Source organism: Delphinapterus leucas, chromosome 13 (assembly GCF_059928025.1).
Source record: "Delphinapterus leucas isolate spDelLeu-1000000601 "Yukka" chromosome 13, BTC_Dleu_Yukka2, whole genome shotgun sequence".
Taxonomy (NCBI): domain Eukaryota; kingdom Metazoa; phylum Chordata; class Mammalia; order Artiodactyla; family Monodontidae; genus Delphinapterus; species Delphinapterus leucas.
In genome coordinates, this window is record NC_143141.1 from 41066336 (window position 1) to 41087725 (window position 21390).

At 38.3% G+C, this 21390-nt stretch overlaps 1 protein-coding gene and 1 pseudogene across 1 annotated transcript in view; both read left to right on the plus strand.

The window, feature by feature from the left end:
* WDPCP (WD repeat containing planar cell polarity effector) overlaps positions 1–21390 on the plus strand; it is a 611687-nt gene that overhangs the window by 100162 nt on the left and 490135 nt on the right. Inside the window, exons 5-7 of the mRNA XM_089922334.1 lie at positions 10122–10183; positions 10844–11122; positions 18358–18504. The gene's annotated coding sequence lies outside the window, so the exon portion shown is untranslated. The remainder of the gene's footprint in view (positions 1–10121; positions 10184–10843; positions 11123–18357; positions 18505–21390) is intronic.
* Positions 10872–18348, plus strand: LOC111186537 (nucleoplasmin-2 pseudogene; annotated as a pseudogene).

The following is a 21390-nucleotide window of genomic DNA, read 5'->3' on the forward strand; positions in this document are numbered from 1 at the left end:
CAGGCCATAGGCAACATTCTTTTACAAAGGTGCAGAGCCAGCATGACTAAGCACAGGCAACAGAGCACAAAGATTAGTCAGGTTTGTTCTTCTCCGTTACAGTCACACATTGAATGCTTTCCTCCTAAAATTGGGAATAAGAAGTTCCCACCTTTCCAACTTCTATTCAAATTGTAATGGAGGTCCTAGCTATTGCAGTAAGGCAAGGAAAAAAAAAAAAGATTGGGAAGAAAGAAGTAAAACTGTCTCTGCATATATTTTTTAAAATTATGCTTTCCAATTTATTTTACCAGGGTTGTGAGTAAAATAAATGGAATTGTTTAAAAGTTCTTGAGTTCGAATGAACTTTCCCTTTGAGTTAGAGTTTTTAGTTTCTTAGGAGTTATGTGATAGGTTATTCTAATTACAGTTGTATAACTAAACCTAGGCAAAATTGTGAGATAATAGACATTTATTTTAGTGCCTTTCTATCTTTTAGAGCTTTAAGCATATCTTTCATCCATTCTAATACCTCCTTGTGTGTCCTAACCACCTAGCGTCCAGAGGGAGTACACCCTCCTAGTCTCTCTTCAATAATATCGAACTCTTCAAAATCAATTTCTGGGAGAAATAAAGAACAAAGAGAGACAAAATTAAAGCCTTTGAAAGATAATACAGGAAAACATCTTCAAGGCAACAGAGTATAGAAGGACTTCTTAAAGCATAAAATGTCAAACACAGAGAAAAAAGTTGAAATGTAAACTACATTAAAATTAAGGATTTTTGGTCATCAAAAGATATCATAGAGTACAAAGACAAGCGACAAACTAGAAGGTATTTGTAGCATGTTACTAAGATCTAATGTGTAGAATATATAAGAGCAGCTACAAATCAGTAAGAAAATGGCAAAATATTCAATAGATAAAAGGGCAAGAGACTTGACCAAATCTTTCACAAAAGAAGAAACTTAAATGGCCCATAAACACATGAAAACATGTTCAACCTAATCAGTTATCAAGAAAACGCAACAGTAATGAGATACCATTTCATACCCATCAGACTGACAAAAATTTAAAAATTGACAATACAATATGTTGAGCATTTGTATTACTAGGAACTCAGCTGTGCTGGTGAGAGTATAAATGAGCACAAAAACTTTGAAAAACAGTTTGCCATTACCTGATAAAGATGGAACACTTTACAGCCCAGGAATTACACTCCTAGTTATTTACCCCAGTAACTCTTCCTCATGTTCATCAGGAGATATACAGAGAGCATTCATGGAAGTATTGTTAGTAATAGCCCTTGTATTAGTCAAGAGCAACAGAACTAATAGGAGATACATATATACATATATATGTGTGTGTGTGTGTGTGTGTATCTATATGTATATATATACACACACACACACACAGATGTACTTTAAGTAATTGGCTTATGCCATTGTGGAGGCTTGGCAAGTCCAAAATCTGATGGGGGAGCCAGCATGCTGGAGACTCAGGAAATAGCTGCAATTTGAGTCCAAAGACAGTCTGCGGGCGAACCAGGAAGAGCCAATGTTGCAGATCAAGTGCAATCTGCTGGCAGATTTCCCTCTTGCTCAGAGGAGGTCAGTCTTTTGTTCTATTCAGGCTTTCAACTGATTGAATGAGATCTACTCATATTATGAAGGGCACTCTGCTTTACTCAAAGTCCAGCAATTTAAATTTAAATCTCATCCAAAAACACCCACACAGAAACATCTAAATATCTGGGCACAGTGGCCCAGCCAAGTTAACACAGAAAATTAACCATCACAGCCCCAAACTAGAAACAATCTAGATGTCCATCAGTGGTAGATTAGATGAATAAATTATGGCTTACACATACAATAAATACTAAATTACTATTATGGTAAGCAGAATTCTAAGTTGGCCCCCCCATAATCTCTACCCCTGATGTTACACTCTATAATCTCTACTTGAATGCAGACAGAATATATGACTTGCTTCTAAGAAATAGAACATGACAAAGGTCATGGGATGTTCCTCTCTTGATTAGATTATGTTGTATGGCAAGGTAATGGAATATCACCCCCATGATTGCTGGCCTTGGAGAAGCAAGCTGCCATGAGTTCTAAGGCAAGAAAATGAATTCTGTCAACAACCTGAATGAGGTTGAAAGTAGATCCTTCCCCAGTTAAGCCTCCAGATGAGAATGAAGCCTGGCTGACACTTTGACTGCAACCTGTAAGACCCTGAGGAAAGGACCGAGTTAAGTCACACCTAGACTCTTGACCCTGTGGAAACTGAGATAATAAATGATGTTTTAAGCCACTAAATTTATGGCAATTTGTTACACAGCATATAAAACTATTGCAACTGTACAGAAATAAAAGTCAACAAATTACAGCTATATGTATCAAGATAGATTAATCTTATAAACATAATGTTGAGTCATGAAGAATACAGACAGTATAATTCCATTTGCATGATGTTTGAAAACAGATAAAACCCAACCGATGTGTAATTTAGGAAGGCATATATAAAGGGTAAAATTATAAAGAAAAGCATAGGAAAAAACTCACAGAAGTGGGAGAGTAGGTTATGTAGGTTACTTCTGGAAGAGAGTACAGGACCCACACAGAGCTTCTAAAATATTATCAATGTTCTATTTCATAACAGGAGCTCACTTTATAATTACATATACACTTTTCTGTATGTATACTATATGTTTAAAAATGAAGCTAGTATAATATTAAAAACAATTTAGTCTATAAAATATACAAAGAACATTCCTATATTTATGGCCAGCTCCCCTCCAGCCCTCCAGGCCAGTCCCCTCTCCTTATGGTGGAGTGATTTGAGGTCAGAAAAACCTAAATTCAAATCTTAATTTTGTCACTTCCTTGCTGTATGATCTTAATGCAGAGCCGTAAGATCAATATCCAGACTCCAGACTTTCCAGATGAAAGGGCTATAAGAGAACAATACTTGAAAAATCATTACCTTGTTTAAGGAAAAAATAAATATAAAATCAGCAATTATGAGTTCTAGCTATATACATAAACACTATGTGTATATTTTTAATTAAAAAAAATTAGTGATCAACCAACAGTGTAGAGAGACTGGTACTCATATGTTGCCAACAGCATTATAAATTGATACAGTCTTTCAGTGGATTAGGTTTAACCATGTTAGAAAAATGAAATGAGATACTAAAATATTGCCATTCTTTGACTCTGGATTTCTACTTTGGGAAATTTAAGGTTATTTAAGAAAATAATCTCAAAAAGTCAGAATCAAGCCAATGTGTACAGTAATGTTTAAGGTAGAAATATTTATGAAAACAAAACTTAAAGCAATTCAAATTCCTTATTCATTGTACATTATCAAAGTAGAACGCACTGACAATAAGAATAATGTGATAAATATATGCCTTGTATTGGTATATGGATATTTTATTTTATTTTTCTAATACATCTTTATTGGAGTATAATTGCTTCACAATGCTGTGTTAGCTTCTGTTGTACAACAAAGCGAATCAACCATATGCATACACATGTCCCCATATCCCCTCCCTCTTTTTTTTTTTTTAACATCTTTATTGGGGTATAATTGCTTTACAATGGTGTGTTAGTTTCTGCTTTATAACAAAGTGAATCAGTTATACATATACATATGTTCCCATCTCTTCCCTCTTGCGTCTCCCTCCCTCCCACCCTCCCTATCCCACCCCTCCAGGCGGTCACAAAGCACCGAGCTGATCTCCCTGTGCTATGCGGCTGCTTCCCACTAGCTATCTACCTTACGTTTAGTAGTGTATATATGTCCATGCCTCTCTCTTGCTTTGTCACAGCTCACCCTTCCCCCTCCCCATATCCTCAAGTCCGTTCTCCAGTAGGTCTGTGTCCTCCCACCCTCCCTATCCCAGCCCCTCTAGGTGGTCACAAAGCACCGAGCTGATCTCCCTGTGCTGTGCTGCTGCTTCCCACTAGCTATCTATTTTACATTTGGTAGTGTATATATGTCAGTGCTACTCTCTCACTTCGTACCAGCTTCCCCCTCCGCCACTGTGTCCTCAAGTCCATTCTCTATGTCTACATCTTTATTCCTGCCCTGCCACTAGGTTCATCAGCACCATTTTATTTATTTTTTTTAGATTCCAAGTATATGGATATTTTAAGCAACATCAAATGAACAACCAGAACTAAACATACATTTACATACTGTCTATATATTTAAAATATCCGCAGAAGCACTGAAAGTATCAGAGATAGTTAAAACAATATAAATAGTTGTGTTAGGTTGATGGGAATGTTGAAGTGATTATGATTTTTACAATAAGTGGGTAATGTAATCCGAGGAATACATTTAATGATGGAATTTCAGGCAGTGTTATAGACAGATGGTGAAGCTATTTGTGCAGGAGGTGGGGGTGGTAGGGGAAAGGGGGACCTAAAATTTCACCACATGGAAAGTTTCTATAATCAGAGGGTTTTCTCTGGGTTGTGCAGGCGGTGGCCCCAAAAGGGGAGAATCATACAGAAGATTTCTCAAAGGGAAAAAACTGGAAGAACCATACTTAGAAAAATGTTATTATAATTTATATATATAAATTATATATATATAATTTCTATATATAATATATAATTTATATTATTATATATAATTATATATATTTATAATTATATATAATTATATATATAATTATATATATAATTATATATATATATATTATATATATAATTATATATAATTTCTCTTTAGGGTGTAAACTGTTTTCTTTTCCTTTGGTTCTTTTACTTATTTTTTTCTAAAGCAATTGCAACTTAATAATTTACTTCAGTGTATGAGAGACTCACAGCTTTCCAAGGTGAGTCTGAATCCTGTGTGCCGTGGTCTGGCTAATTTGTTTCATTTCAACATTGAGAGATGTCTGAAAAGTGTATCAGTGGAAGAACATAATCAATCATTCATAGACTGGTACTTTATGACAGCCACATAAAGGTGATTCTGTTGTGAGTCTTATCTCAATAAGTAATTTTAGTAAATTAAGTAGTTTAGTAGATTAAAGCCAAAAAACAGATGAAGTGCCATTCCCAACCACAGGCATAAAAGAAGGCCAGGGAGCCAGAGGAGAGGGTTTCATGGCTATTGCAGCTTTCAAATTAGAGCAGATTAGAAATAAGGAAGAAGGCACCGCCTCCTTGATCTGAATCAATAAAGTATAGGTGTTCTGCTTAGAGAAAAAGTGACTGCAGATAAAAGTGTTACAAATCCAAGAGCTTTATGACTTCAACACTTCTCTCAGTTTCTCCAGTTTTAAAATAAAATGAGAAATAACTCCCTCTCTCTGCCATCCCTCTGTACCTGCACCATTCATACATCTGGAACATATTGTGACTGTAGGTTAGAGAAATCAATGATTTTTCTTTTTTCTTCAGAGCACTATGTACAGAAGTTGTCCCTGCCGTCAAGTGGCTTAGTACACTTTAATCAAGAATACCCTCTGTTCCTTAGGAGTCATGTGATTTCTACCCAAGTATTTTTAGAGAGATTTTTAAATCACAAAGAGTGATAAAACAGTGAATGCATTTTTAAACTTAATTTTCCATGGTATTAAAATTGTAAGACGTATAAATATATCCCAGAGACAATCAGTTTTTACCTTTAAGCAGCTCATGACTTTAAAAAAAAATGCTTTTAATATCACAAGGTCTATGATGTAATCTCCCTAATAAGATCACTTAATATCAAGTTGCTCAAATGTGCACATGACCTTTTAAATAGAATTCCATCTCTTAATACCATGAACTGTTAGGATTAAATTTCATATACATTATCTGAGAAGTCTACATACTACTAACAGAATAATTTTCAAAAAAAACTTATCCTTTTGTTTCCAGATATATCTTGATATATATTTTTTCTTAAATTGCAGCATCTACAAAGCCCTTTAGAATCTAAAGTTTAGATAATGTCACAAACTATACAAAGGAATTAGTAAGTCTTTCCAGCAGCTGTTCTTCCATTTCCCTTGGCAGCATCAGGTGGCAGGCACAGTCAGTAGCCAAATCCATTTAATGTTAGGTGTGACTCTGAGAGAACACTGACGACCTTACTGGAGCAGTGGGTCTGATGTTCTGAGGAATGATCAGGTAGCAGAGCCATATAGAGGCTGCATATACCATCCTTGCACCAAGCTTTATTTGATGTATGGTTTGAAATTTCTTTGGATAACAACTTGCAGGAAGGGAGAGCAGCTCAGGAAAAAAGTCCTAACATTGGACAGATCTAGATTCAAATTCTCGCTCATCACAACATCAACCCCTCCAAGCCCTGTTTACTCATCTGTAACATGAAAATACAAACAATACCAATTCCACAGCGTTGTTTGAGGATGAAAAGGATATAAATAACCTATCTGGCTTAAAATAGAAGCTCAAGAAATGTTAGTTCCTTTCTTCCCATTTGTCTGGGTCATGCTGGTCTTAATAAATTTTCAGTTCATTTTCTTTTTTATAAATTTATTTATTTGTTTTTGGCTGTGTTGGGTCTTCGTTGCTGTGTGCGGGCTTTCTCTAGTTGCGGCGAGTGGGGGCTACTCTTCACTGTGGTGCGTGGGCTTCTCGTGCAGTGGCTTCTTTTGTTGCAGAGCATGGTCTATAGGCACGCAAGCTTCAGTAGTTGTGGCACACGGGCTCAGTAGCTGTGGCTCGTGAGCTCTAGAGCAGAGGCTCAGTAGTTGTGGCGCACGGGCTTAGTTGCTCCGCAGCATGTGGGATCTTCCCGGACCAGCTGGAACCTGTGTCCCCTGCATTGGCAGGCAGATTCTTAACCATTGTGCCACCAGGGAAGTCCCTCAGTTCATTTTCAATTATAGCCTTCTTAGATTCTTTACAGTCTAGTTTATGTGATGCAATTGATAGCATTGTGCTCTGTGCCCTTAATGCAAGGACTGAGTATAGAGTTTCCCTGGTGCTGCTTGGTACATTACCCAGACATTCTACAAGTTCATGGTTGTGTCATTGTGGAGAGCATATGATACACAATCCATCAACATTTTTATGTCTTCTTGTACTTTTTTTTTTTTTTTGTTAGTTACCACTGCTCTGGGGTTTTGTGCTGATGAACTAAAGCTAATCTCATTAGAATTTTGTAGGTTAAAATAGAAGCCTCATAGCAATAACAGGCTGCATAAAATAGATTGAACAAGACTAGACTTTTAGTGCAGCCTCCTTCCACAGTGAGAGGATATAGATCAGGCAGGGTATCATAAACTCTGATGTGACCATACCATAATGGTCCTTTGGACCTGTTCCATAATGAAGCCCAGACCTATTTAACAAAAAACTGGTTCTCCCTATAATGCTCAGCAAGCATCATCTACAATTTACATGGCACTTTAATTAAGAAGACCACTACAACGATAAACTGGAATATAGACATTGAAATATAAACTTTCATTCCTCTCCTCCTTCCTTCCTTCCTTCCTTTTCTTCTTCCCCTTCTTCATTTCTTTCTTTACATTTTATCTTTTAACAGAAAGAATAACAGGCTACTGACAAAAACACACATTACAATAAGACGAACTATTAGAGATTGAGGAAGCTAATATCACTGGATATGCAGTCAAGAAATTCCTCTAGGTTTAGCCAAGTGTTAGAGACCAGGACCGAGGCAAGCCCAATCTATAAAATATGCCTGAAATATGATGAAAAATTTATGTGAAGTTCAGCTATTTCATATCATTCAGTTTGCTTTTCTTTTGTTAAATTTAACTCTAATATTTTTTATTAACCAATAACTGTTGTGTGATCCAATTTTAATAACATCTTTATCTTCTTTTATATGTATATAGGCATAGAGAGATGTCTAGAATAACATTCACTGAAGGTTAGCAATGGTTAATTTCTGAGTGATAAGAGGGAGTAATTTTTTTGCTTTACTTGTTATACTTTTCTTAATTGCTTGAATTTTTTAAATGAGCATGTATCTTTTTTAAAAAGATCAAAATCATTACACTTTAAAAAAAGAAAATCATCGAAAACAAAGATTTTCCGCTTATCCAGCTTTCGGTTAAAAGTGACAAATATGGAATGAGGATTTACATTGTTAAGCTGTTAAATATTAAGAGAAGAAAAGTGTAAATATTGTACTTAACCAGGTGAAACAACAAAATTTAAGATGCCATGTATCAAAGTCAGAAATCACTCAAATTAGACAAGAAAAGGAAAGAAATAAATATTAAGCGTGTGAAATACAAAATACCTTGGTTTTGCTAAGGCCATTTCCTGCTCAATTAAATAAAACATTTACTGTATTATAACACTTGATTACCAGAGATTCTTGGGAGAAAACCAGCCTAGAAAAAAAAAGAAGGTCCCAGGGGCCTAAGACTGGTTCCCCAGCTAGTCCTTGATAGCAACACAAATGATGTCTTTATTTGTGCTTTATCTCAGTGTTTTTGAAGGAGCCACTTACAGCAGAGTGAGAGAAGTTGTATGACATTAGAAATTTTGTTACTGATCATTAGAGTCAACCTTTGGCCAGAAACTGTCAATGTTATTCCCTGTGGGCAGACATCTAGAAATCTCTGACTTCCTAGAGTGAGGTCTTAAACCTGAACTTCTTACTGCATTATTGAAATTGTGGTTCTAAAAGAGCATCACTTGCAGGAAGAGTTTCTACAAACAACAGCAGCCAGTCACCAAATGCAAAGTACTCTTGGTTACACCTTTAGATTAGAGCTGTAAACACAGAGAACGATCATATCTTCCCATATAGAATATTCTTTGTGGCTTAAAAACAAACAGTAGATAATACATGGCAGGAGGAAAATTCACTTAGGTAGCAAATTCACTAATTTAAGGTATCTATTTACAAATTTGTTGTGAAACCCAATCATTTATTAATGACAGATTCAGGCCTCTATTTCTTGAAAGTGATAGAAGTTTTACAGTGAACTTAAAATGTATGAAAATCAAATGAAGACACTGATGACTTAAATCTAGGCAAGCCTATCTGTCTTTAAAGTGTAAGTGAAATCCAAAGTGTTGGTGAGAATGTAGAGAAACTGGAACTTTCATACTCTTCTAGTGGGTGTATGAATTGGTAAGACCACTTTGGAAAAACTGACAGTATCTCCTAAAGCTGACTGTACACATGCCCTATGACCCAGCCATTCTACTCCTAGGTATGCACTCAACAGAAATGCAGCAAATGACATATGAGCATATTTGTAGAAACACTTTTTCTAATGACCTCAAAGTGTAAATGACCCAAATGCTCATCAACAGTAGAATGAATAAACAGTAGCATGGTCACACAGTGGAATACTGTACAGCAGAGAATGAACAAACTCTATACACAATTGTGAGTGAATCTCATAATGTTGATCAAAAGAAGCCAGACACAACGTAGTACATACTGTGATTCCATTTGTATAAATTGCGAAAACAGGCAAGACAAATCTATGACGTTAGAAGTCAGGATGGTGGTTATCCTTGGGTTTAAAATTGTGAAAGGGGTGAGGGAGATTTCTGGGAGCTGGTGATGTTCTATTTCTTGCTCTGGGTGCTGGTTAGATACGTATATTCAATTTGTGAAAATTCAATGACCTGTACACTTAAGATATATGTACTATTCTGTTTATCTGTTGTATTTTAATAGAAAGTTAAAAAACAAAAATGTAAAAATATTTATTCTTTATGACAGATTTAAATTGCCCTCACTTATTACTATGTCTATAGCTATGAATATAATCAGTATTTGTTGTTCAGGCAATATTTGGTCTTTGACCAAGGTACAGATTAAAAAATTCAAATATACATATGCTTGAAAAATCACCATTTATTTTTAAAAGTGATAGGATTGAACATAAGTAGACAAAAATTGAATTGCTTTCTTATTTTGTCACAAACAGCCCAGCCTTTTTCATTTCCCACTTCTAGATTTAGCTGATATCAGGCAAATCTATGTGCATGGCGGAAAAGATGGTGGTAATCTCATGAATAATCAATTGTCAATAGTAACCATAATGAAAAATAAGGACCTGAGTATTAGAAACACCATTTACTGAACACTTTGTTGTAATATTATAGATAAACCAAGTATTATAAGTGAAACAAAGTGAGTAATACAGTCATCTCCCTGAATCAGGCTGAAGAAGGATTTTCACCTGCAATACTGAGACTCAGCTTTCAAATTCAAAAGCCAGACAGGTAACTAGAATAAGTAAAATAGGCCAGATGAAATACAATCTGAGTTTTAATAAGCTTGATTCTGACACATGTTCATGTATGAGAACTATTGATTTAGATGTATTCTGATTCAAATATTTAAAAAAAATCATGTGGGTTTAAAAAAAAATCATCTGGCCAGATTTGGCCACAGGCTACCAATTCATAACTTCTGATGAGAATCATATAAAAAACATAAACTTGAATTTTGTATGTCAATTCTGTGATTCCCTTTTATAAGATAAAGAAAGATACTATGTGGTAATGCTTGAACCTAAGTTTTCTCCTCCCTAGTGTTCAGGCATATCTGGGCATTCCTGGGGTCTGGTGGAGGTGGGCCCTCTGGAATTCTATTTATAAGACAACTCAAGTTGCTTCCAAAGAAGAACTAACCCAGTAGAAGAAAGAACCAAATTACAGAGGTTGCATTAAGGGCAGCAGATGGAGTTGAATATATCTGAGTACATCATGGTGTCTGCCACTCAGATTGTTTGCAGCCCAGCCTGGTGGACTCATTCATTCTTTCAACAAATAGCTATTGAACAGTCTGTCCCTGAGTCCTGTGACCCCAGCACAGCTGTAATATAAGATCTAGTAAGAGCTAATGGAGCTGTTTGTTTTGTTTTGTTTTGCTAATCTTAGGACACAGGGAGTGCAGCTTATCAGTGGTATGACTGTTGGTGCCAGGACTGTCAACACTTCCAATGCCTTGAAGTTGGACTTCAGCCTTGCAGACCTCCTAGCATACAGTGGCAGTGCCTTTGGTGAGCAGCGATGACATAGCTTGGAAGTTGGCAGCAGCTGTTTTTAACAGGCAAGGAGAACTCTGAATACCATTTGGCAGCCTATTCTTGGAGTGCACATGCGACATCCCTGGGTACCCTGGTTTACGGGCAGTAGAGGATGAACCCTCTAGCAGAGGTAAAGAAATGCTATTTTGTAGCTATGGTTCTTACTATGTGTAACATAAGTTACACATGGAAAAACACTGAGTCCTCAATGGAATCTATGACTTTTTTTTTTCTTTTTTGACTTGGCAGCGTTTAAAGAAACTACATGTTGCTTTTTGTGATAAGGTTAAAGTATGTGCTTGCAGTGAACAAGGTAGACTTAAAGATCAAATCTCAAACATTTGGTTTCCTTTTTTAAAATAAAACGTGGTGAGATTATTGTAGGCTTTGGGACATGAGGTTTGAAAAATCACAGCACACATTACTAATTTTTTTTCTCTCTCTCAAAACATCCCTAAAAAAATGAAACAATATTGCTGATGAGCTGTTTTTTGGCACCAACAAGCAGCTTACTGCAAAGGAAAAAGAACTTTGGAAACAGCCACTCCTTTCCTGCCAGAATTTTGAGAGATTGATGACCTTTTCCTTCATTTCTGCAATGCCTATAGGCTGCAGATTTTCAGTAACTTCCTGAAATCCCAAATTGAATTCTATTAAAAACACATTTGTTATTCTACACAAAAAAAACGTTTGGAGTTTGGAGACCACAAATCTCTGTAAGACCTACGGAATTCCTCAAAGTAACCAGAATTTTCCAGAAAGAGTCAAGTAGTTGCTACATTACATTTAACTCAGTGTTTTATGACACCTAATGAGCAAGGTGTGTGGTATGTCAATATTCCAACTAGATAGCAATACCTTGCTATTGATTTATGTAAAATATATATATATATATACATATATATATATATCTTGCAGATTTCCAATTTTCTGGTAGAGCCATATTTTTTTTCATGATTGCTATTTGTTTGAAACCCATTTTTTTAAGCCCAAGCAAATTGAGTTATTTTATTTTGATACTTCACTTCTAGCCAACCCAGAGTATCCACAGTGGAATGTGAGTTAGGGGGTGGGGGCAGGGATCAGGAGATTTGAGTTCTAACCAGCCAAGTTTCCCTGGACAGGTCAGTTCCCGCTTTGGTGCTCAGTTTCACTCTTGGTAAAGTTTGAGGTGGGACAAATTGACCCAGAGTTCTGTGATTAGTCCAAAGTTCTGTGACTAGGGTTCCACATTCCTTAACCTCTGGATTATGAGAGCTCTCCCTGAAGAATCCTAATGACGGATTCAGTATTTGAAGGAGAAAAATTCACCTTGAGAGGACTTTAAGAAGCTATTGATATTACATACTTTTTTTTTTTTAGAGAGAGAGCTGGGGTAATTTTCTGTGTACATTTGGGCACAAGTGACGTGTTGTTAGCAATCAATCAAAGGCTTATTTCTATATTAACTTAATAGAATTTAGTTTCCTGGAATGCAAATTAGTAACAGGAATATGAAACATTTATTTGATTCTGTTTTTATAATGTTTATTTCCTCCATGCCCTCTCCTTCCAACTCTCACCTGGCCTCTTCTCCCTAACCCTTTTTACACATGATTTTATACTTGGGTTATCAGCTTAATCTCAAATTCAGCTCTTCTCGCGTTACTTTCCTGCTCAAAACCTTAATACCTTTCTGTTTACTGCATTGTAAAATACAAACTCCTCATGGCACACAGAGTCCTGTACCATCTGACACAGTGCAGCATCCCACCATTGTGGCCCATTACTCCTTTTACCTTAGCCTTTCAAGTTCCCTGCTCTTTCTTTCCATGCCCAGAATTTTTCTGGCTCTCTGCCTTTGTCCCATTGATTCTTGCTTCCTGTTTTCACTTGTTCAGATTCTACCTATTCTTAAAATTTAAGGCCAAGGTTCTGCTACCAGCTTTTCTTGATCTCTCCTAAATGTAGGCAACCTCTTTTTTCCGAGCTCCCATGGCAACTTACCTGCATTTCTCTCATAGCAGTTATCACTTTCTACTCTATATTTCTACTCTACTCTATAAATATATGACAGATATTTATGTTCATATCAATCTTCCTCACTAGATAATCAGCTTTATGAAGTCAGAAGCAATGTCTGTTCCATATTTGTAGCCCTCGAAGTACCTGGCATGTAGCAGTTCCTCCACAAATGTTTGTTCGATGAATAAAAAATATCAGAGCAGGGCTTCCCTGGTGGCGCAGTGGTTAAGAATCTGCCTGCCAATGTAGGGGACACAGGTTTAAGCCCTGGTCTGGGAAGATCCCACATGCCACAGAGCAACTAAGCCCGTGTGCCACAACTACTGAGCCTGTGCTCTAGAGCCCGCGAGCCACAACTACTGAAACCCGAGGGCCTAGAGCCCGTGCTCCGCAACAAGAGAAGCCACTGCAATGAGAAGCCCGCGCACTGCAACGAAGAGTAGCCCCCACTCGCCGCAACTAGAGAAAGCTGCTCGCAGCAACAAAGACCCAAAGCAGCCAAAAATTAATTAATTAATTTAAAAAAAATCAGAGTTACCATGGGAAATTTCTCTATCTATTATCTATATGGCTATCTATCTATCCTATAATTTTTCAGCCTATTTCTGGTTTCAGTGAGGAAAGTCAGGAAAAAAAGAAAAATGAGAAAGGTACAATAACTTAAACCGCTGGTTTAGCATGTAATTAATATCTAGTTCCCTTCCTTCAAGCATTGTGCTGTAGTCAGCTTTCAAAAGTGATTTAGGATCACATGAGTTTGTGTACTGTGATGTTCAAATGTTTGTGAAAACTGATGCAGCTCTATGAAAAAGATCAACACTAACTCTGCAGATGCGTCACACAAATTTTAATCTGGTGAGGTGAAGAATTCACTTGAGACGTTGCTACATGTGGGGCACTGAAAAAAGTTGTGGCCTCTTTTTCTTTCTTTGCGGGGGTGGGGCAAAGAACAGCCATTCAATGGAAAACAGAGAGATGACTCACCATAGGGCTCATGATAGATATAGATATATATACACACATATATATTAAAGTGGTTATATATTTATATATATATAATGCTATATATTAATTACATAATATTTATATAGTATATACAATATATAAATGTATATTTGTATATATAAAAAAGACTTTATTCCTTTCTATACCTTCTGTGATATTTGCCAAGTTTTGGACAAATTCTTTATCTTAAAATTAATCTTGGGACTTCCCTGGCGGTCAAGTAGTAAAAAATCCACCTTAAAATGCAGGGGATATGGGTTCGATCCCTGGTCAGGGAACTAAGATCCCACATGCCATGGGGCAACTAAGCCTGTGCGCCACAACTACTGAGCTATCGCTCCTCAGTTAGAGAGCCCACATGCCACAAACTACAGAGCCCATGCGCCCTGGAGCCTGTGCTCCACAACTAGAGACAGAGAAGAAAAAAAAACCCGCACGCCACAACTAGAGAGATACCCGTAAATATCCCACTGCCTCAGTGAAGATCCCGCATGCCACAACTAAGACCCGATGCAGCCAAAAAAAAAATTAAGTAAATAATAAATCTTAAAATAATAAAATTAATCTTAAGAGCCTCACATCATATACTTGAAATAAAAGCTTTTATTTGTATATTGGCTTATAATTTTTCAAGCACTTCCATCCTTATTAACTCATTTGATTCTCATGTTTTATTTCCAAACATATATTTTACACCTATTTATAATTGTTCATCCATCATGAAAATGGAAAAATTCCATTTCTTATAAATGCAGTGGATTTGTCTGCTGGCCCTTTATTTGCTTCACTCTTCTCTTTCTAATATATTTTATCCATATAGCAACAGTTTTCCTCACTTTCTACATCTGTAGTTCTTCCTGTTTCTGATTTCCCACTCTTTATTTTTAAGATGCTGATTTGTTCTTCATCTTTCTCCTTCCTCTGAGAAAGACCCATAAGTTTTTTCTTTGGAACTGTAATTCATCTCTTCCTTCCCCTTAATCTTTTTTTTTAAGGCAATGCCAATTTTTTTTTTTTTAATTTATTTTTGGCTGTGTTGGGTCTTCGTTTCTGTGGGAGGGCTTTCTCCAGTTGTGGCAAGTGGGGCCACTCTTCATCGCGGTGAGCGGGCCTCTCACTATCGCGGCCGCTCTTGTTGTGGAGCACAAGCTCCAGACGCGCAGGCTCAGTAATTGTGGCTCACAGGCCCAGTTGCTCCGCGGCATGTGGGGTCCTCCCAGACCAGGGCTCGAACCCACGTACGCTGCATTGACAGGCAGATTCTCAACCACTGCGCCACCAGGGAAGCCCCCTTCCCCTTAATCTTGACTGACTCCAAAGGTATTTAGTTGTAACCCATGCAATGGTAGTTGCTGCCCCTTAACTTGAACATTTTTATTGGAGAATCATTGTTTGCTAAGACATTTAGTAAGATATTTTTGTTTTATATTATATTTAATATAAACCATATTTATTAATTTGTTCTCTTATTTTCTATAGCTTCAAAGATTGTTTTAATACTCAGATTTATTGTTTATTCTTTTATAAATATACATCTCCTTTAAGAGTTCTTTGATAATTTCCTATCACACTTTTTAGGTCCTCAGTCTTTACATTCCATTGATAATCCTTCATCATACTTCTGGAAAGACATCTGTCTTCTATATTTACAAACCTTTCTTTAGCAGGATTTGCTGTTTCATCTTGGGCAGGGTGGAATTTGAAGCTTGATCTCTAATTGTTGCATTTTCTTCCCTTTCAGAGTGAATGCCCATTCTTTTTTTTTTCAGCCACACCATGCAGTGTGTGGGATTTTAGTTCCCCAAGCAGGGATTGACCCTGCACTCCCTTCATTGGAAGCACAGAGTCTTAACCACTGGGCCGCCAGGGAAGTCCCGATGCCCATTCTATACTTTACAGATTTAGTGCTATCATATTCCTCTTTATGTCCCATTGTTTTATTATTATTGGCATCCATACCTGTTTTTTTTTTTTGCGGTACGCAGGCCTCTCACTGTTGTGGCCTCTCCCGTTGCGGAGCACAAGCTCCGGACACGCAGGCTCAGCGGCCATGGCTCACGGGCCCAGCTGCTCCGCAGCATGTGGGATCTTCCCGGACCGGGTCATGAGCTCGTGTCCCCTGCATCGGCAGGCGGACTCTCAACCACTGCGCCACCAGGGAAGGCTGTTTATATTGCTTATTCTTTATATGTTTTAAATGCTCACATTCCTTTTTTTTTTTTGGCCAAATGATGCCATTTAGCTATAACTGCATAACAACACCTCCTTTTCATATCTTCCCCTGAAGTTTCTTGGACTCGGCTGGCACTTTCTTGTGAGAGGGTCTACACACCATAACACCAGAAAGACCTATGGTCACATGAAGCTTTAACTAGCTCCCTTCTTTCCTCATTTTTTCCTGGAGAGTGGGGATTGGGTTCATGTGCCAGTGTAACATCCTTACCTATTTTAGCAGTTTAACTGGCACTTTCCGGCTCTTCGTAGTCTCAAAGAGAAAATCATCATTGGTCCATGCCCAAAACTTTTCTTTATCTAAACAAAACAAGTAGTCTTCCTCTGACCTTCCTTTGGTGTCTTAACCCTTCTCTCTCTAGTCCCTTTTCTTTTGCTTACCTTGTACCATTTGATTATACATCTGAATCCTTCAATGGACTGCAAACTCTTTTGAAGACAAAAGCTAGATTGTATTTTTGCTACCTTCCACATCCTAATGCTGCAGCACAGCTGAAAAGGCAATAACAGTCATGCTCTGGAGCTGTGAGCTAAACCAGTAGAAGCAGACTTGTACCTTTGTACCCCAGAAGCAGGGGAAGCAGGACTGTAAGCTGTTGTCTAGTATGATTTGCCTGGGGAAAAAAAGCCAAAGAGAAGATGAACCTTGTGAAGATTCTGTCCCCAGCAAGCCAGGAGGACAAGAAGACAAAACCCATCACATCACCACCATCCTACCCATGTCACCATGATGGGATTGGAGCTTTCTCCTCCAGTCACTTTTCAGCTCCAGGCTGGCTCTGAACCTGTGTTTCTCAAGCCAGGAATGTTATGATGCTTCAGACTGTCCTTCAGACAGGAGCCCTGAGAGGAGGAGTAAGTGGAGGAGTAGGAAAAGGAGGAAGAGGAGGAACATAATGATGATGTAGATGTATCCCTAGAGGAGGAGACCCCTGTCAAACAAGTCAAGAGGCTAGTACCCCAGAAACAGATGAACATTACTGAGGAAGAAAAGGTGGAAAAAGAAGAGAAGCAGTGAGAACCAGTCTTAAAGACAAGAGCCCTGTGAGAAGGGCCAAACCTGAAAAGCTGGGATCCAAGAAATGAGGAACCAGGAATGGCTTAGCTGCAGTGACTGAGAGAGGGTCTGCAAGTGGGCCTTCCTTGGAGTGTGCTGCAAACTTAGGGTGCCCCCCAGTCCCCCTCCATTTGAGTCTGAAGGTGATGGAAGTGTTGTGAAAGGTGCAGTACAAGAGCCGTCACCCCCAGCTATCTAGTTTCAGCAGCACCTGGAGAGAAGAGCCCTGACCTCAGCGCTACAGTAAAGTTTGCTTTGCTAGGAATTTTTTTTTAAGTATCCAACACTTAGCACAGTACATTATACATTATAATGGTTTTTTTTAACATCTTTATTGGAGTATAATTGCTTTACAATGGTGTGTTAGTTTCTGCTTTACAACAAAATGAATCAGTTATATATATACATATGTTCCCATATCTCTTCCCTCTTGCATCTCCCTCCCTCCCACCCTCCCTATCCCAGCCCTCTAGGTGGTCACAAAGCACCGAGCTGATCTCCCTGTGCTATGCAGCTGCTTCCCACTAGCTATCTACCTTACGTTTGGCAGTGTATATACGTCCATGCTTCTCTCTTGCTTTGTCACAGCTTACCCTTCCCACAGTACATTATACATTATAATGTTTCAGCGAAATATTTGTTAAATAAGTTTTTTTTTGGTTTATCTTAAGTTCATCAGGTAGCTACTTCTCACTTTTTGCCATACCACTGGAACTTTTGTCTTACTTTCTTCTCTTTTGCCAGTTTTCTAACAGTATTTCTGCAAAACTGCATTACTGTGGGTACAGGGTTGCCTTTTGGATGATGAAAATGTCTTGGATCTAGTTAGAAGTGATGATTGCTCAATACAGTGAAATGTGCTAAATGCAGCTGAATAGTACACCTTTTAAAATGTTAATGGTTAATTTATGTTATATGAATTTCACCTCAATTAAAAAAAAACTGCATTACTTGAGTTAGTAACACAAAGAACCACCACTTTGTAAACAGTCTCATTCTTGTCTTTTTTTTTTAATTTTTTTTTATTATTCTTATCTTTTAAAATGCTACTAATATTTCTCTTGCAGGGACCTGGCTCTTTCACCTTTCTCCCACATGCCACTGAAAACAACAGCGAAAGGTGGGTCTGGGCGACCGTCTAAAGGCTTTGTGGGACTCAGCAGTGAGGTCATCAGCATTTGGTCACAATTTATTCGTTAGCTATCATTAATACAGTAAGTCATTTTTGCTCATTTAATGACACTCCCTATTCGTGCCCATTCTTTCTCTTCCTTTTTCTCAGCATCTTTTCTGGCTCTTGAATCAGTTCCCTAAAGAATGCTGTCACCTATCTCTTGGAGACTTTTTAAGAAGATACTACTCCTAGAGGACTTCAGTCCTTATGGGATTACTTGTTCCTGATACAGATCTGACCATTTCTACTCCTTTTTATTTTTGTTGGGGAGGGGTAGAAAATCAATCTCTGGAAATAGAAGGGAGAAAAATTTTCCTTCCTGTGGGTTTTTGGAGTCAGACAGCCTCAGGTCAGATCCTTGTGCTGTCACATACTAGCTGTGTGATCTTGAGTCTGTCATTTGGGCAAGTCAATTTCCTCATGTGAAAACTGGGTAAAAGCTTCCTACTAAGGTCCTTGTGGAGATTGAATCTGATAATGCATATAAGTGTCCCTTGAGGGCGCACACGTGCATGTGTATGGGTGTCTGTGTGCAAACTTAATTTACTTTCTAATTCTCTCCTAGTATCAGAAGCTACTCCACCTTCCTTATTACAAACACTGAGTGACAATTGCTTTTATCTGCTCCCTGCCTGGGGCATTGTCTCTTTCTTCCGTCCCCACTATGCATAAACAAATGCCAGTCAAGGAAGCACCCAGGTGGAAAACTGAGCATGGACTGTATTTGATTAGCATTGTAAGAAAAACCCACAGGAGTAGGTATCAGACACAGGAAGAAAAGGAAAAGCAACCTCTGTGTGATAAAACTTATAATTCCTCTTTGTAATCTTTATTTTTTGGTAGGAAGTGTTTTTCATTGCACAAAAATAGCATATAGAACTTAAATATTGTGCAGAAATTTGGTTATAATGGCTGTATCCCTTTAATCTAGGGAGGAGGAGGAGGGAAAGCCTTGAACTGTAGATGAAAGTTATTCCACGTGTTAAATAAGGAAATAGAAATTTGAGTTGTGCAATATTTCCGATTTGTTTTTAGCATGAAGGGGAAATTGCCTGATGTGTTATCAGGAGGCAGAAAGGTTCAGGGAAAGAGCTCTGGATTGAGGATCAGGAGATGCAGGTCCTGGCCCTGCCACTAACTGAGTGACCTTGACAGACCACTTCTAGCTGGACCTATTTATTCATCTGGAAAATGCAAGCACTGAGTCAAACCTCTCCCCCTGCCTCCACCTGTTTTAACTCAAGAACTGCTTTTTACAGAACAACTCCACTCTCCAGGAATTTTTTAAATCTTTTATTGTTTTGTGTGGTATATTATGAAATGCTTACAGGTTAAAAAAGCATTGTAGAATAGTGTTTTAATAGAAATATATTAATATAATTTTAATAAAACCACTAATATATAACCAGAATATATTTCCTTTTTTTTTTTAACTTGTTTATTTATTTATTTGGCTGCGTTGGGTCTTCGTTGCTGCACGCAGGCCTTCTCTAGTTGCAGCGAGCAGGGGCTACTCTTCATTGTGGTGGCTTCTCTTGTTGAGGAGCACGGGCTCTAGGCGCGCAGGCTTCAGTAGTTGTGGCTCGTGGGCTCTAGAGCACAGGCTCAGTAGTTGTGGCGCATGGGCTTAGTTGTTCTGTGGCATGTGGGATCTTCCCGGACCAGGGATCGAACCCGTGTCCCCTGCATTGGTAGGTGGATTTTTAACCACTGTGCCACCAGGGAAGTCCCTATTTCCTTTTATGACAACATTGAATTAGAAAACACTGAGTCATATTATCTCCGTGTCAGTGTTTTATTTAGAATACATTTTTTCAAAGAAAAATTTTATTTAGTAAAATATGGCACTATAATTGATTTTTACTTTGACCCTGATATTGTAGGGAATATCATGATTTTGGATAATATGGAGTGGACTCTTTGGGAGTATAACTGTCTTTTGTTCAAAAGCTGTACAGAATATGTCAATGTATATTCTTACAAAATATAGATTAAGGATTTTTTTGGGTGAAATATGTAATTCTTGGTGCTGGTTATAAATAGAGATTGGATGAATAGTTAGGTGGAGTGTAAGTTTATTGTAACTTCCAAATTATTTTCAGTCTGTGTTCCTGAGACCATATATTGAAAATTGCCTTGATACCTGCTGGAAGGCATCCCCTTGGAATTCAGAGATAAGCTGTTCTGAGTGGCATATGAGAGGGGTGTTGAGTGGAAGAATGCCAGTGCCACATTCAAGTCTAGATACCCTGCTTGCTGGTGGAGTAACTGGGTAAATCACTTAACCTTGAGCCTCAGTTTCCTCATCTGTAAAATGAGGGTAATTGTATATCTGTTGATACTTCCTGGGGTTGTCATAAGTCTTAAATAAAATAAAGTATACAGCATTACTTTGAAAAAGCATCACATGAATGTTGTTATCATATAGCATTTGGCAGGGCCCAGACCAGGGGGAGGTGAGTAAGGTGCCGGGGCTCAACTTTTAAGGAGGCCCTCGCTCTCAGATCTGACCCTGCGCTTGACCCATCCTGAGAGTGCGTACCTCCTTAAATGTAGGGCCAGCAGGCTTCTCACTCATCTTGCCCTAGTCCAGGCCCTGGTGTTTGGCCAAGCACAGCTCCTGTGAATAGGAGCTATACAGCTTTAGATGTGGGTCTGGTTTCTGAAAGACTTTTTTTTTTTTTTTGCGGTACGCGGGCCTCTCACTGTTGTGGCCTCTCCTGTTGCGGAGCACAGGCTCCGGATGCGCAGGCTCAGTGGCCATGGCTCACGGGCCCAGCCGCTCTGCGGCATGTGGGATCTTACCGGACCGGGGCACGAACCCGTGTTCCCTGCATCGGCAGGCGGACTCTCAACCACTGCGCCACCAGGGAAGCCCTGAAAGACTACTTTTGTTGTTGTTTCTTACGTTGAGGTAGGTTAGGAG